The sequence below is a fragment of the Pyxicephalus adspersus genome, chromosome 9, assembly GCF_032062135.1.
Source record: "Pyxicephalus adspersus chromosome 9, UCB_Pads_2.0, whole genome shotgun sequence".
Taxonomy (NCBI): domain Eukaryota; kingdom Metazoa; phylum Chordata; class Amphibia; order Anura; family Pyxicephalidae; genus Pyxicephalus; species Pyxicephalus adspersus.
The window spans coordinates 18,533,108-18,538,737 of NC_092866.1; positions in this window are offsets into that span (position 1 = coordinate 18,533,108).

Sequence of the window (5,630 nt, forward strand, 5' to 3'; positions counted from 1 at the left end):
AGCTACAATCTGCGACTGGAAACAAAATGGGCGGGGCAACTTTAACCTTCTCAGAGATACTACATATAACCACGCCCCTTTTACAGTTCACAGCCTATGGCGTTCCAGCCCCGTCCTTCTTCTGCCAATACATGGTCTTTTGTAATTTTGTGTGCCCGCCCCTTCAGCAGGCTCGTGTAGATTGTAAATCTCCAGCACGTTGTATAGCGCCATGGTCTGACTGTTCTGTGTATTACACCCTCATGTGAGTGCGAGGAGTGGCACAGTTTGGGAGGGGATGTTATTCAGGGAAGCTGTGTGCTAATGCAGGGATTATCATGCAGGGCGGAAGTCCACAAATTACAGAACACTTATAGACAGTTTGCTGCCAAAGACAGTGAGAGAAGTTAAGCAGTCAAAAGACAATAACCAGGGCTGACACCAGTGCACAATCTTCCTGGGTGTTGTCATTAGCCAAGGGCATTTCCTGCAAGCCAGGGGTATTTTTCTATAATGGACAAAAGATAGGGAAATGTACTGCTACCCCACTACCATATAGTTTAAAGAAAGAACTGATCACCCAATAAAGGGCTTTAGGTGGCCATACGCTAGCTGATGGGTACATGACTGGGTAAACCATCTCTGTCTGCCTGGTATTGATGATGATATTATTATTAATAAAAGGGATAAATAGTGCCAACATATTACACAGCGCTGTACATTAAATGCCATGACAGCCATTGAAAAACCTGATTGAGTATTGCCCCACCCACTGGTTGTTAGGGAGGGCTCCTTAACAACCGGCAGCCAATGGGAGTGCTTCCTGCTGTTAACAATACCAAAAGGTAGAGCTGTGTTGTTAACAGCTAGATGTGTTCCTATTGGCTGCTGGTTGTTAGGGGCGTTCACTATGATTTACATTACCTGTTGGTAATAAATGTTTGATCAAAATAATCTATTGAAAACATCAACCACTTATATTCATAGAAATAATCGATAAAATAGTTTTAAATATTGCTTACAGATCACTGTGGTTAAGGATAATGCTGACACATAAATTATTAATAATAATGTTATTATTATTAATAAACAGGATTTATATATCACCAATATATTACGCAGCGCTGTACATTAAATAGGGGTTGCAAATGACAGACGAATACAGACAGTGACACAGGAGAGGACTCTGCCCACAAGCGCTTACAATCTAAGAGGTGGGGGAAGTAACACACAATAGGAGGGGAGATATGTAGTGGTGGGAAGTAGTGACAGTTTCAAAAGACAGAAGAAGATGGGTAGGCAAGTTTAAAAAAATGGGTTTTGAATGCTTTTTAAATGAGCAGAAAGTGGGGGCAGGCTGAATAGAATTACCCCTGTGTTGTTCTATGGAGGATCTGTGTTTATGTCAATATGCTCAACGCAGAAAGCTTTACCCTAGAATCTTTATTTTTAGACATAAGACATTTCTGATTGTTTCCAGTGATAAAAGATTAAACGAGTGTTGTACACACAATGCTGTTCAGTTCTATGGAGAGGGTAGGGGGTGGACAAGGATGGAGGATATATGAAATAAGTAGGCAAAGACAACCACAGGAAGGGTGAGGCCATGCCAACATGCCTCAGCTTGTTGTTGGATCAGGGCTGCTTAAGGAACAGTGGATCTGTGCAGTACAGACAGTGACAACATAGAGCGAATTGCAAAGAACTGGTCCTTGTTGACACTTGTAAAAGGGAAATCTAGAGTCAGTGTTTGGAAACCACTAGAACATTTTCTGCTTACATTGCACACAGCTTATTAGATTTGTAGGGTTGGGCTACATTACATATTTCAGTTTAGAATAGATAGAAAGTTGGTATATGACCATAGATACACTTTAAAGAGGAATTTAAAGCATACCTAAACTCAACATTTTTACTTTAAATAGAAGGGTAGACAACCTATGGGTGAGGTTTCTCCCCCTTTTATTGACACCTGGCTACCTGCGGATGCAAGGTCAGGACCCGGTGATTTTAGTGGTCTGTGGAACCAAAAAGGTTGGCGACCACTGGTCTAGGCAGTATACCTACGTCACGCATCACGGAAAGCTCTGGCTGCTCCTTCTGCGCATGCCCGATAGGGGCAATTTCCTCCTAGGGGAATGAGATGCCGATCTAACTGCGCATGGAGCTCTCTTTTTTTTTTCCCCGTTCACAGTACCTACATTACTGGATCTCACACCTGCTGTAATGTATTTTAGGAAATTCATACAACCATTTATACGGTAAAATACTAATAATAAGACATCAGAAATTAGAATTTCTATTATAAATATTTTATTTCAATACTTTTTTAAGGTAAATCACTTGTACATAATAGTAAAATAGTAACATAATCGTAAAAGTAAATACACTGAGTTCAGTGCTTATATATCTGAAAATAGATGTATAATGCTTTCTAGGATGCAAAATTATTCATGTGGAGCGACTACACCTAGAACGGATTTTGTAGGAACAAAGCAAGTTGGTTTAGGACTGTGTGGTTTGAGGCATCCTGGGCCTTTATTAACTACAAAGTAGCGTCATTCCTCCAACCACACAGCTTCACTTCTGATCAGTGATGCTGTTCATCACATATAAGAACCAATAGCATTGCTCAAGGCTTGGCTGATTTATATACATATCATTTGGACATTTATTTTTACTATGTCATTCTTCAACTATACTTTTTTTTTTAAAAAAACTTTTTTTTCATCGCCATGACCTGTGTTGCACCAGGTTGTATCTTGTCCAGAACTGGATCCTGGTGTCTGTACTGAATATGCACAGTCTATAAAACTGAAATAAATTACTGATGATTAAATAAGCCGTTTTCCCTTATTACTGGACACCAAATAGTCAATTATTTTTCTGTACCCAATGCAGGTAAGTTTAAACGGGACTGAAACTCAAAGATTTTACTTTACATAAAAGGGTAGAAAACCTGTTTTATATAAAGGAAAAAGATTATTATTTTTTTTTTTTTTTTAAGGCAACACTCTTTTTCTTAAACCGCCGCAGCGATAAAGACTAAATGGGAGCGCATAGACTCCTGGCTGCTCCTGTGCACACCGATTCTTGGGCATGTGCAGGAGGCATTTTCCTACACTGAGGGGAAAGATGTGCCAATCTCTTGCATGCGTAGTGAGATCGCTACTCTTTTTTGTTCCCCTTTACAGCAGGCGACTTCACCCAATCTCACACCTTCACCAGTGCAAGATCGGGCAACGTAGCCAGAGAAAGAAAGAAGACAACTGAAGATGTGGCACCCGGTGCAGTGAATTCCAGGATAGCGTGGGGCCTGATCGAGGAACGCTTCAGTGCGATCAAGGAATCTGAGGAATTAAAGGTAAGTGTGATTTTTATATTTTTTAGTTTAATTGGGCGTTTAAATTTTTTTTAACACATTTATTCCAAGTCCGAGGACTGGGTTTCTTCTCTAGATCCAGTTGAAGCCTTAATCCAGCCAAAAGTTTGGTTTTTGTTTTGCATAGAAAGCAGAATAGTTTACATTTCTCTACGCATATATTTGTGATTTTCCATCCTGTATCTGTGAAACACATATTGATGGGACAGAGGAGCACAGACAGGTCACACCTAGAACAATATCACTTATTCTTGTCTGCTTCTCTACAAATCCTTTCTATATACCTATGGAAATACAGAAATGTTTGGGTGACAAACGTGCAAAGAAATTAACATTTTCAGTTGCAAGAGTGATATCAAATAACATGTAAATTAGGTTTGCTAATCTTCTAAAAACCTTTTGCTAATATATAACTTCTTCTCTAATAACTGGCGATTACCATACAATATATAAATAAGTATTAGAAATAAATATGTATATTATATTGTAAGTGCATTACATAAGAGAACATTACATATAGTAGAAAAAGCTCTTCCTACCAGTGTCTATATTAATCTATTTTTCAGAGAGTTACCTCTGTTAAGGGGTTTTACTGTAAAGTTTTACAGCAATGAAAGTAAAGTAATGTGATTTTTTTTTTGTTATCCATAGACTTCAGGGGACTGGTCTATCATAGAAGTCCAAACAATAATATGAGTTTGGCAGAGAGGATGTTGTGGACTTCAGATTTTTGCCTTTCATATCTGCTGATACAGCATAGATAACCTTGCATGATGATACCTGACCTGATATTGCATTTACTGGAAAACCAGTAAAGGGCAAATGGATCTGTGCCCTGGAAGCACAATTCTTTCCACTAATCCTGACAATGTGTTGAAGTTCCTCAAATAAGATTTAGTTCCTTTTGTGGATGAAATGCCTACAGATGCTAGGTAATTTACTTGCACTGACCATTAAAAATGGTGTACAACACCAAGCCAAGGGGATTGTTTTTTCCCTCCAACCACTGATGGACAATTTTTATCCCCTGGCCACAGCCTGGACCTCCTACAAAGTCTGAAGGTTAGTAAACTGACATTTAGGAACCCATAAATATACCAGTTCTGACCTTATTCTGTGAAAAATTTGTAAATGCTCTAAATGCAGTCAGCTATCCTTGGATGCTTAGCAATGCTGTATAATAATATGCTGTCAGTTAACTGGAAACCACGCTTATCCGGAATTGGCTATTCCTCGTGGGTAATAAAAAAATAAAGCAAAAGACCCATTTATTTCCGCAATAATCAATAGAAGTGTATTCTGGGCATCCAAGGAGGTATGCCCACAAAAGCAAAACAAATCGTTGATAACAATATAATCTTAGATAAACACCATGTAACAAATGTGATAAAGAGGTAGCCTCTGCCGATGGATTTACCTAAGGGGCTTGCCTGCTAAAACTAAACAATCGTTGTCTGACCAAGATAAGATGATACAGATACAGATACAGATAAAACTTAGACCATGTCGCAGGCCAAACTTGAAATTTATTGAAAAAATTTAGGAAGTTTCTCCTTCTCATTGGATATAAACCCTTTTCATATGGAAACAAAGAGGTTTTGCTAAACATTCAATCTGGAACAAGCCTATAATAGAAAAAGAGGTCTAAGAATTGTTTTTAAATTTTACTGCATGATAGAAAAATAAAAAGACCACACTAAGCTATGCAGAAGACAAGACTTTTGGATTTTGTTTATTCTGGAGTGTGATAATCTTTCACTTTGGTGTAATCTGCATGGTTGTCAGTAGTATAGTAGGGTACCGTAGTTTTCGCCGTATAAGACGCACTTTTTCTTCCCCAAAACTGGGGGGGAAAAGTCAGTGCGTCTTATACGACAAATACACATTTTGCCTGCATTAAAACTGCCCCTAACTTTGTGTGGTGCTTGCTCGCAGTTTTCTCTTTATGCTGTGTGTGCTGCAGGCTGGATTTGTGGCATGTACTGCGGGCTGTGGAGACTTCTCTGACCCTCCCTGCACGGCCAGGCTGTGTGTGTTCGGGCTTCCCTCTCCCTCCTATAGCACGCCTTGTCCCCCCTCCCGACAGTCTAACCATGTCCTGCCCGGGCACCATGTCAACGCTCTGCTGAGCTTACCGGTACCTTTTCCTGCATCAGTGCGGGGTGTGCCTCCTCATGTCTCCCCGGGCAGTCTCACTCCTTGGTGGGCAGTGTGGGCACAATTTCGCCGCTTCTGTGCATATCTCCCGGGCACTGTATCAATCTATGCT